The sequence below is a fragment of the Erpetoichthys calabaricus genome, chromosome 10, assembly GCF_900747795.2.
Source record: "Erpetoichthys calabaricus chromosome 10, fErpCal1.3, whole genome shotgun sequence".
Classification (NCBI taxonomy): domain Eukaryota; kingdom Metazoa; phylum Chordata; class Cladistia; order Polypteriformes; family Polypteridae; genus Erpetoichthys; species Erpetoichthys calabaricus.
In genome coordinates, this window is record NC_041403.2 from 160,464,172 (window position 1) to 160,476,959 (window position 12,788).

General features: G+C 42.5%; 1 protein-coding gene across 1 annotated transcript in view; it reads right to left on the reverse strand.

Annotated features, from left to right (window-relative positions):
• The window catches only part of LOC114659668 (uncharacterized), a 119,614-nt gene extending 114,612 nt beyond the window's left edge, over positions 1-5,002 (reverse strand). Inside the window, exon 1 of the mRNA XM_028812269.2 lies at positions 4,834-5,002. The gene's annotated coding sequence lies outside the window, so the exon portion shown is untranslated. The remainder of the gene's footprint in view (positions 1-4,833) is intronic.
• Between the last annotated feature and the right edge of the window lie 7,786 nt (positions 5,003-12,788).

A 12,788-nucleotide genomic window follows, 5' to 3' on the forward strand; every position in this document is an offset into this window, starting at 1 on the left:
CTCACGAGTGACGTGTTGGAGCCCCTTGCTTCAGAAGTTGAATTGTACTCCCCTAACCCGAAATCATGGAGGGTTTTCTAAGAAAGGTCAGAGGTCTTGCATATGGTGGATAAGACGGACCCTGAACGAAGTTTTTAAAATTTGATTTCAAATGATGGAAGGCCTTGGGATCCCACCCCACACTATGAGTTGGCAAGTGTGGCTGGGGAAAGGGACGCATGGGCCTCACTGCTAACACCTCCAAAACCCGGTTTTGGGTAAGCGTTGGAAAATGAATGAACGAACAAACGAACATGTGTTTTGCACAACGAACGTTCGTTCATTCGTTCGTTTGTTCGTTCGTTTGATTGGAAATGAGGCACTGTGAAAGTACCCAAAGTGAGGAGAAGGGATTATAGGAATACGCCACCTGAAAATGATCTGTTTATGTTCCTTACTACAAGGAGTTAATAAATGATGGTCCAGAAAATAAAAAAATGGATGTCATTACATTTAACTTTATTTGCTTGGAAGACACTTTTATCCAAAGCGACTTACAGAACAGGTAAACATAAATCGAATAACATTAGGCCTGGGCCTGTTTGTTCAACAAGTGTAGTAGGACAGGTAACTAAAGTTGATTGCCACAAGTGACAAGATGTAATAACTAATAAATTTCACAAACATAGATTAACAATAGGAGTGCTTTGTCATTGTGTGAGCCGTCATTAGCAAAATGATGAGCCCATTCCTCAAAACATGTAAAAAACATACATTTCCATATAAATGTAAAATGGACAAATGGAAAGATTAACAATCAATAAAGCAATTAAACTCAAGGCAACAACAAATCAATCAACAGTATGAAAGATCACCAAGCAATCATCAATCATTTAGACAGATATTCACAGAACAGAGGGGTCTTTTGTTGCTTCTTAAACACAATGAGGGTGTCATGAGAGAAGGAGGTGGGCAGCTTGTTCCACCAACTAGGAACTACGCAGGAGAAGAGTCTGGATTGAGACTTGATACCACACAGAGGTGGCACCACCAGGCGCTCTTCCCTGGCAGACCCGAGTGGGCGAGCAGGAGCACAGCACCTCACCAGGGTCTCCATGTACGCAGGGGCTGACCCACTGGCTACTCTCTAGGCAAGCATCAGGAATTTGAAGTTAACGCGTGCTGTTACAGGGAGCCAATGTAGCGACCTGAAGAGAGGAGTGACGTGTGCCCGTCTGGGCTGGTTAAATAAATGGCGGGCCACTGCATTGCAGATTATCTGTAGTGGCTTGATAGCACATGCGGGTCCTCCTGCCAGAAATGAGTCACAGTAGTCCGAGACGCGACAAGACCAAAGCCTGGACCAAGAAGTCGTGCTGCATGAAAACATCATGGAGAACGGAAATAACATTTTTGATAGACTAAGGGTTTATGGTGATCAATGCTGGACAACAATAAGCATTACCAATAAAAACCCATGAGAAAAACAAATCTCACGTTACTCCCATCACATAATGCACAAGTCAAGTCATCCACTTGTATGCTCACATTGTGCAAAACCCACACATATCTACTAAAATATTATTCAGTATGTCACCACCGGAAAATGCTCTCATGAACGTAAATGGAACATGCTCAGACACAAACGGGCGTTTGAATTAAAGACCTGCCTCCCGTGGTTACAATTCTATTCGTATCCATAAACTAAGCGCCTCAGGATTATTAGCATCAGTCTGTGAAACCTTCATAGGAGAGCATGGGGGGTCATGAGGTCGTTGGAAAGGTGTGTGTGGCGCTCCCGATATCTATGCAAAAGGACAAAGGTCCAAGTCTTTAGAGTCCTATTGCTCCCTGTATTGCTATATGGTTGCGAGACATGGACGCTATCCAGTGACCGGAGATGAAGACTGGACTCCTTCAGTACTGTGTCTCTCCGGAGAAAAATGCTGTAAACAAAGAATGCTTTCAGAAATGGAAGTGTTAATCGTTTATTTTCATCAATCAACAAAATGCAGTGATTGAACAAAAGAGAAATTTAAATCAAATCAATATATTTTATATATATACATATTATATAATGTTATCTCACATTATGAGACTCTTCCAGTGATTTTCAGCCTTAACATTCATTTAGATAATCTTAGGAAGCTGGAGGCGGTCAGCAAAAAACTCCCAAGAAGGGAAGTCATCTAGTCTGACATACCCCATGACTAAACAGTCAGTAAGTCTGACAGAACCCATGACTAAACAGTCAGTAAGTCTGACAGAACCCATGATAAAACAGTCGATAAGTCTGTCATACCCAACGAGTAAACATTCAGTCTGACATAGCCACAACAAAGCAGTTGGCAAGACTGATGTACCCCACCAACAAAACAGTCGGCATGTCTGACTTAGGCAACGACAAAATAGTCAGTAAGTTTGACATACGCAACAAGTAAACCGTCAGCAAGTCTGACATACCCCACAACTAAATCATCCGCAAATCTGACATACATAACAAGTTAACAGTCAGCAAGTCCGACATACCCCACAACTAAACAGTCGGCAAGTCTGACATTAACTAACAAATTAACAGTTGGCAAGTCTGACATAGGCAACGACAAAATAGTCAGTAAGTTTGACATACTCAACAAGTAAACCGTCAGCAAGTTTGACATACCCCAGGACTAAATCATCAGCAAATATGACATACATAACGAGTTAACAGTTGGCAAGTCTGACATAACAAACGAGTTAATAGTTGGCAAGTCTGACGTACCCCATGACTAAACAGTCAGCAAGTCTGTCATAGCCACAACAAAGCAGTTGGCAAGACTGATGTACCCCACAACAAAACAGTCGGCATATCTGACATAGCCAACGACAAAATAGTCGGTAAGTTTGACATACTCATCAAGTAAACTGTCAGCAAGTTTGACATACCCCAGGACTAAATCATCAGCAAATATGACATACATAACGAGTTAACAGTCGGCAAGTCTGACATACCCAACGACTAAACAGTCGGCAAGTCTGACATAACTAATGAGTTAACAGTCGGCATGTCTAACATAGGCAACGACAAAATAGTCGGTAAGATTGACATACTCAACAAGTAAACCGTCAGCAAGTTTGACATACCCCAGGACTAAATCATCAGCAAATATGACATACATAACGAGTTAACAGTTGGCAAGTCTGACATAACAAACGAGTTAACAGTTGGCAAGTCTGACGTACCCCATGACTAAACAGTCGGCATATCTGACATAGCCAACGACAAAATAGTCGGTAAGTTTGACATACTCATCAAGTAAACCGTCAAATTCAATGTCAAGTCTGACATACCCCAGAACTAAACAGTCAGTAAATCTGACACACCTTACGAGTTAACAGTCGGTAAGTCTGACATATCTAACAAGTTAACAGTCTGACATACCCCAGGACTAAAGAGTCAGCAAATCTGATGTAGCCAACAACTAAAAGACATACAGTGTGATGTCGGCTTTAGTCGGTAGGTATAAATAACAAACAGAGCACCATCACTTTCTTGAAAACTATGCTATCTCATTTTTTATGCAATGAAAAGAGGCCATCGTTTAAGAGTTCTGATTAACAGAAGACATTGATTTTCTGGCAGAAGTAAGTATGGAACAGTGGTCATTTCTAAGGTGTTTGTTGAATGAGGCTTTTTTGAAAAAGAAAAAATCCAAAATTATTCACTTCCACGTGCTAAAAAACTGTCTTCTAAAGAAAAGCAAAACTGAAGTTGTTCATTTTCATAAATAAGTGGAGCAGCCTCAGCTTAAAAATGGGAGGAGAGTTTGGTTTCCCCACATTAAGACAAATAATGCACAGCCTGCACTCACAAGGACAAAGTCTCCCTGCGTATGATAAATCCTAAATGATCCTTAGCAAAGTTTGGTATGATTGGGGGGGGGCTGAAATGAATCCCGCTTGATCTTTTTTTAAACTAGAAAGCAGAAGTCTCCGATCACATAATAGGATTACCGAATACCAGCTACCTGCTCACCTCCCTTTTCAGCCGATCTGTGTAAATAAAAAATCGCCCCCTAGTCCCTGGATCACAAACCATCCCACCTACCTGAGCAGGTGAATGCAGCATTGATGACATCTCTTGACAAATTCAAACCGGATTAAAGTGGTATTAAGCGATAGCCATTTTCAAAGGCTTCTGCATTTATTCGCCGCAGTTAACAGCTCAAGTCCACGGTCAAGGAAGCAAAATGTTGCAGGGGTAAAAGTAGGAATGATATGTGAGAGCGCCAAAGGCAGGCTTTGTCATTCTTGACAGCTTCATTCCCGTACACGATTAGAAATGCCGCCCGACAAGGTGTCCAGGGCTGCGGCACAATGCCTGCTCGCCCCCCTTCAGCCGCACTCTTCGCAGTTTTGCTGCGCTTTACTTTAGGCGGCGAAAATCTGCAAGGTTGCGATGGTCGGCAACCACTTTGGGAAGGCGATTTTGAATAAAATGCGCGTGATGACATAAGAAAAACGTCGTGCCAAGTGCCCGAAATTTCTACCAACTGGTTTTTGCTGTATAAAGGGTAGAAGTGTCAAAAAAAAGCGCAGGGGGTGTAGGGTGTTGCACATATTGGACGATCTGACATCCACTACAACCTGAAGAAGTTGCACTTCTCGTCAGCCCCTACAGTCACTAAACGGGGCACACTAAACCGCATTGCCCGGGTGCGGTGAGCAGGCTGCGCTCTCTCCGCTGGCGCATTGCCTTTCAGCCGCGGGGATTCTTAGCGACACGGGCGCTCCCCCCTTCACTTTCACGACTTCTTGCGGTGTAATCTGGTCTCGACCCCCAAGTGTCCTCTGCCCCGCGCCCTTGGTCCTTACCTGGGGTGCTCCTTTCTCGGTCGTTGTCGCAGCTTCGCTGCTCTTCTTCTCTCAAGGAACAGAGATGCCCCGCCCGCTCGCCCGCCAGTCGCACATGCTATTTGCATAGAGGCGCGGACAGAGCTAGCGAGCAAGTCTGTCTGCGGCGACGGCGACGGAGACGGCGGCGGCGACGGAGGTTGGTCTGACCGGAGGGGGTTTGGGAGGGGGGGGACGTCGGGGACGCGCACCTGGGACGTCCACTAACCGGAGAGCGGGTCGATCACTCACTCTCACGCGCGCGATCACGTAGATCGCCTTCTGTAAATGCTTGAATTCGGAATCGCCATTATTAAACGCGACTGTGCCTTTTCTGTCACACCACGTGAAGGACACGGTGTCTAATCAGTCATGCCGTCCATTACTCTTTAAAGACGAGCATCGGTCCACGTTCTCGATCCATTTTTTTCTATGTTACAGTTTCGCGAAGTGTCCAACCAACTAGGGACGGGACGCCGGTGCGTCGCAGACGACAAACTCCTCGTTGATGCCATGCAACAAGTTGGCACTACCATCTGCTGCAATATCGGATTCGAATGAATACTTACCGACAAATTATCTTGTATTTTATATTTGTAATTACAATTTTTCTCAGTTGCTTTAGCCCATTTCTCAAGGCAGACTTGCATTTCTCAAAACTCCATCACCTTGGCTGCAGGTTTTCATTCCAACCGTTTTCTTAATGAGTGACGTGTTTTTGCTGCTAATTAACTTCTTTTGAACTAATTTTAACTGATATGCCCTTGAAGACTCATGCCCCTTAATTGTTTCTTTTTCCTTAATTAGCAGCCAAACAATAATGAGATACAAAATGAGCCAAAACAACTGGTGTCCATCATACAATATCTGAAAATAAAGAAAGATGAAGGTCTCAGGAATGTTGATCTGCTCAGGTCTCCAACACATTTTAACTGTACTCTCAGAAAAGAGAAAATCCACAATTTCGGAAAAGTCTGCTAATGCACCAGCAACAAGCCATAAAATTAAAGAATGAGTTTAATTAACGACAGGAATCGGCACCTCATTAAGCAGCTGGCTGGAGTGAAATTGATTGGAGTTTGAGGCCCTGACTTAGTTGGTCGTCTGTCGGCTCACTCACTTCACATTTCATTTCTGTTTGGGTGCCATTTAAGGAAAGAAATGAAGCAATTCAGAGGAACGAGTAAGAAATTCAGGGAAACAAATCATTAACAGCAATTCAATTAAATGAATTTGCAAGAGGTCAATTAGCAGCACAAACAGGGCACTCAATTAAAAAGGGTTAGAATGAAAACCTGCAGCCATGGTGGTCCTCCAGGACCGGACTTGGCGACCCCTGACTACAGCATAACCCCCCAAATTAGAGTATTGTCTCCCATTGCTTTTGCACAAAAATCAGATGCATTTGGACATCATTCAGATGGCTCAATTATGCAATCACCGAGTTAGGACTAAAATCAAGAGTTAGGGCCACTTAGTGAAAATAGTTTAATATGTCACATTGACTTAGGTCTCTTAACTATATAGGAGTGCTTTGTCATTGTGTGAGCCATCTTAAGCAAAATGAGGAGCCCATTTCTCAAAACATGGAAAGCACATACATTTCCATATGAATGTAAAACGGACATTCATCCAATCATTTTGAATACCAATTCCAATACCCTTCAATTCCACCCGGGGGAGTAAACATTAACATTATACAAAGATATTGTCTGTTTTTTTACCTGCATTATTATCAATCTTTAATTTAATGTTGTTTTTTGTATCAGTAAGGTGCTGCTGGAGTATGTGAATTTCCCCTTGGGATTAATAAAGTATCTATCTATCTATCTATCTATCTATCTATCTACCACCTGACAAGAATTAGTTAATTATTCTCAGCTGACTCCTCAATAGGCTTTTTAAAGGAGAGCCCTCTCAATATAAGATCAACCAATGGCACCTGCGCCACACAGAAAATCATGGGTGCCAGTCCTGCAAGTGTAAAGCTGATAGATAGATAGATAGATAGATAGATAGATAGATAGATAGATAGATAGATAGATAGATAGATAGATAGATACTTTATTAATTCCAAGGGGAAATTCACATACTCCAGCAGCAGCATGCTGATACAAAAAAAATTATTAAATTAAAGAGTGATAACAATGCAGGTATAACAGACAATAACTTTTTATAATGTTAACGTTTACCCCCCCCCCCCCCCCCCCCCCCCCGGGGTGGAACTGAAGAATCGCATAGTGTGGGGGAGGAACGATCTCCTCAATCTGTCAGTGCAGCAGGACGGTGACAGCAGTCTGTCGCTGAAGCTGCTCCTCTGTCTGGAGATGATCCTGTTCAGTGGATGCAGTGGATTCTCCATTATTGACGGGAGTCTGCTCAGCGCCCGTCGCTCTGCCACAGATGTCATACTGTCCAGCTCCATGCCTACAATAGAGCCTGCCTTCCTCACTAGTTTGTCCAGGCGTGAGGTGTCCCTTTTCTTTATGCTGCCTCCCCAGCACACCACCGCATAGAAGAGGGCGCTCGCCACAACCGTCTGATAGAACATCTGCAGCATCTTATTGCAGATGTTGAAGGACACCAGTCTTCTAAGGAAGTATATATATATATATATATATATATATATATATATATATATACTTATATATAAGTATATAAAAATTTTTATAGTATAAATTAGTCTGAATCTCAGCTGAAGGTGGTCATTATTTTGGGAGACTGCTAGTGCTGTTGAAGGCTAATTGCCTGTCAGTGAAAGTCATGGTCCTCCCTGCGTGGAGTTTGCATGTTCTCCCCTTGTCTGCGTGGGTCTCCTCCCACAGTCCAAAGACATGCAGGTTAGGTGCATTGGCGATCCTAAATTGTGGTGTGTGTGTGCACGTGCCCTGCGGTGGGCTAGCACCCTGCCCGGGGTTTGTTCCTGCCTTGTGCCCTGTGTTGGCTGGGATTGGCTCCAGCAGACCCCCATAACGCCGTGTTCGGATTTAGTGTGTTGGATAATGAATGTCGGAAAGTCATGGGTGTCCGCCGACCTGATGATGATGCTGTCCATCCATTTATTCTTCTCAGTCACTCCCTGCCCTGTGTGTATGCTGGTGGGAGAGTAGGCCAATTCTGGAAAAAAAAAACACATTTAGGACACCTTCTTAATGTCCCCTCTCTGTCAGGGGTAGGCACTGCAATCCTTGATAAAGGCTGCCTAGTCACGCCAGCAGGACTTGGATGAGGCACTCATCCTGGGTGAGCCTCTAAATAACCAATGCTGCCGTACATTCAGGTTCCATACTAAGAACATGCACCATGACTCTCTTCATCTGTTACCCATCGCTGTAGGACTTTTGATGCAGGAGCAAGAATAAGGAAGATAGATGGAAGGAAGAGGCTGCGCAAAGAAGTTGTCGATATCGGTTGTAGTGAGGGTGCGCAATCCTCAGTTATACCACCTTACTTTCTGTCGGGAATCCACGTGGCAGAGCCAAGTGCAAAACAACAAGGTATGGCAGGAAGTTGCACCACTTGGGACCCTTCGGAAGGAGGGGGTGATTGAGTTAGGCTTAGTCTGGACCTCACCTTTGACCTTGCCTCCATGTGTGGCCCTATCAGGAGTACACAACTCCTGACGGCATTGCTTAGGAGATCATTGATCACACAAACCACTGACTCAATGGAGGGTGTCAATAGAAGAAGAAGAGGAGTCAGAATGCTGATGGTGACAAAAGAGAAAGGCAACCAGACAGAGATGTGTGCCTGATGAAATATGAGCCACCATTTTGGACCATGTCAAAAATCTTACTGTGGAAGAAGCTGGCTGAAGAAACTGCCACCCAATATAGAACTGTCTACGCTTTTATCTGTAGCACAAACATCTAGGAGGGAAAACAGGTGTGCTGTTTTCAACAAAGTAATGTGGATTATTTATTTGTTGGATTGCATTGCTACTGTAAATTTTAGAACATTAGAACACTCTGGACGAGAACAGGCCATTCAGCCCAACAAAGCTCATCAGTGCTATTCACTTAATTCTTCTAAAAAACATCAAGTCGAGTTTTAAAAGTCCCTAAAGTCTTACTGTCTAGCACACTACTCAGTTGCTTATTTAATGTGTCATGTTTAGTCAGTCAGTCATCATCCAACCTGCTATTTCCTAACACAGGGTCATGGGGGTCTGCTGGAGCCAATCCCAGCTAACACAGGGTGCAAGGCAGGAACAAATTCCCAGGCAGGGTGCCAGCCCACCGCAGTGTGTCTATGGTTCTCTGTGTAGATTTCCCTTCACAAGATTCCAACTGTGTCTCTGTGTTCTTGATGAACTCATTTTAAAGTCACCGTCTCAATCCACTGCACTAATTCCCTTCATCATTTTAAACACTTCTGTCATGTTTTCTCTTAATCCATCCATTATCCAACCCGGTATATCCTAACACAGAGTCACGGGGGTCTGCTGGAGCCAATCCCAGCCAGCACAGAGCTCAAGGTAGGAACAAATCTCAGGCAGAGTGCCAGCCCACCACAGGGCACACACACACCAAGCACACACTAGGGACAATTTAGGATCACCAATGCACCTAACCTGCATGTCTTTGGACTGTGGGAGGAAACTGGAGCACCCGGAGGAAACCCACGCAGACACAGGGAGAACATGCAAACTCCACTTGGGGAGGACCTATGAAGCGAACCCAGGTCTCCTAACTGCGAGGCAGTAGCGCTACCACTGCGCCACCGTGCCACCCTTTCCTCTTAATCCTCTTTAGTTAAACTGTAAAGTATCAGCTCTTTTAATCTTTGCTCATAATTCATCCCCTATAGCCGTGGAATCAGTCTAAATGCTCCTCTCTGGACATTTTCTAGTGCTGTTATGTCCTTTTGGTAGCCTGAAGTCCAAAACTGCACACAGGACTCCTGATGAGGCCTCACCAGAGTGTTATAAAGCTTGAGCAGAACCTCCTGTGACTTGTACTCCACTCCTCAAGGCACTATATAACCTGACATTCTGTTAGCCTTCTTAATGGCTTCTGAACACTGTCTGGAAGTTGATCGTGTCAAGTCCACTACGACTCCTAAGTCCTTCTCATAAGTTGCACTTTGATTTTCAGACCACCCATTGTGTATTCATTTTTACTTCCTACGTGTAATTCTTTACATTTGCTGAGATTAAATGTCATCTGCCACAAATCTGTCCGAGCCTGTCTGCTGTCCAAGTCCCACAGTGATGATACCACAGATTCTCGATGATCTGCCAATCCACCTATCTTGGTATCATCTGCAAACTTAGCCAGCTTGTTACTTCTATTCCTATCCAAATCATTTATAGATATTAAAAACAGCAACGGCCTTAATACGGACCCCTGCTGGTCACCACTCTTAACGTCACCCTATTCTGATGACGTTCTTTGCACCATCATCACCCTCTGCTTCCTGTGTCTGAGCCAATTCTGCACTCATCCACACACAACACCCTGAACTTCCACTTCTTTTAGTTTGATGCCCCACCACTCATGTGGCACCTTATCAAATGCTTTCTGATAGTTAAGATACATAATCTCATGTGCTTCACTTTGGTCGTATCCTTTTGTTGCCTCCTTATAGAATTCCAGCATGTTAGTAAAACACGACCTCCTCATCTGAACCCATGCTGACTGTTCAGTAATATTCCTGTCCTTGCCATGTGTTGCTCAATCTTATATCCTTATTTATTAATTCCACTTATTTAACTGTAATGCATGTTAAACGTACTGGCCTATAGATAGATAGATAGATAGATAGATAGATAGATAGATAGATAGATAGATAGATAGATAGATAGATAGATAGATAGATAGATAGATAGATAGATAGATAGATAGATAGATACTTTATAGTTGCTTGGATTTGCCCGGTCACACTTTTAATTTAACGGGATGATATTTCCCATTTTCCAGTCATTCAGAATTTCCCCAGTACGCAGTGACTTTCTAAAACTGTGCATCAAGGCTTTATATTTGTACTTGCTAATCTCCTTAACCACGATTTGATAAATATTATCTGGCCCTGGTGATTTGTTTGATTTCAGCTTATTTAATCTAAACCACACTTCTCTCTCTATAAGTTCCCTATCTTGTGCTGAAATAATCCTGTAAGTGATACCATGTTTTACATAACATTAGGAAATGTCCACAGTAAAAACACAGTTTATATTGTTCTGTAGTACTGTAATACTGTGAAATTCATATACATTGTTTTTACAGCTTTATGCCAACCCAATTCTGATGGCAGAAGAGCAGTTTTTACATCACAAGAGGAGCAAGAAGTCCGCAGCTTTGTAATTGCAAATAATGCAATTACATTACAGGAGATTCAACAACAACATTTATTTCTATTGGACATTTACATAAACACAATGAATCTCAATAATAATAATAATGAATAAGTAACAAGGAAAAATAAACCAAAATGAGTAAATCCATAGAATTTTCTAGAATATAGATATATAACTAGTAGAAGGGTAGCATCCTTATATACAATTTCATGATGCAAGTCTCTAAAGATGAGTCCGCTGATACGGTCAGATGACTGGGAGGACAGAAAAAAAATCAAAATAAAAGTTGAGCTGAAACAAAAAAAAAAAAAGACCACCCAGCCTCCCACTGGGCATTCTACTTAACACAGATGTCATTAAAACTTTCCCTCAGTGGCTTAGCTAGGGGCGGTCCGCCCCGGGTGGCACATTTTTGGGGGCGCCATTATTGGCCAAAAGGCTCAGTGCAATTCGTGTGTAAGCAGGAAACATATTACTCATGAGTGAAAAAAGTCAAATTCTCTGATTTTTATCCACAAATGCTTCAAAAATAATTTTCAGACTGTCCTTCTGTGATGGCATCAGGCACAGCAGTTACAATTTATGAGGCAATAACAAAAATAAACATCACACCGATAATAATTTCTAGGAAGATAAACAACTAATTTATAATTTATAATTTCATTTCGTTATCAATCCGAATGCGTTCTTGCTCTGTGCAGAAAACATCCCCACCTGTCACTTGTACACTACACTGGTGCTGGTTTTTGCAGCGTAATTATATTAAACTAATAATTAGAACACGGCTTATCAGTGCGTCTGTACTATATTCTTGTCTAGTTGATGCTTATAAATAATTATATGTGAAAAATGATTGCTGTTTCTTTATATATGAATAAATCTATGCAAAATTTATCTTAATTTTTCTCTATACATCATTTTGATTTTCTATTTAAATAGGTTAACATATTCAGATATGTTGGAAGGCGGCAAATTGAAGACCTGCCCTGAATGGCACAAACTCGAGCAATGCCACTGCTTTCCCTCGTTATTTCCAGGTTTCGTCTGTGGGGATTCGCCCCCTTGGGTCTCATGGACTGCCAGACCCCCCTGCCTTCATTCCAGCATCACAGGTGACTGCACAGGACTTCAATCAGGTAGTGAGAGAAACCAGAGAAGAAAATAGAGAAGAGTAGAGAATAGTAAACCTTTCAGATCCATGAAGAATATAAGAATTCTATATGCCTATATAGTCTAATAAGAGTGCAACTGAAATGTAGCTATGAAAAAGCTGAATTAAAAAATAATTTTTTAGCAGTTTTTCTATTGTGAATGATGGTGTTAGCCTGGCACACCTTTACTGGTAAATTTGTGGAGCATAACATCAAAAGTCTGCCTCACCACTTCTTTTAAGCTTGGCTCTTGAAATTATAAGCAGACCAGCATTAGGAAATCTGAGGTTGTGACTTGAGCCAAAGCAAATGAGAAAAACTGAAATGTGGGCCACTTTGCACAGACCTGCTTTCACTTGGGCGTTAAGGAGTCTTTTTGTGTTGAAGAGTGAAGGGATGAGTGTTGTAGACGGACAAAAAGTGTGAACTGTGCTATTTAATAGAGTGAAATGCACTATATAACAGAGTGAAACCCTATTATATGATAG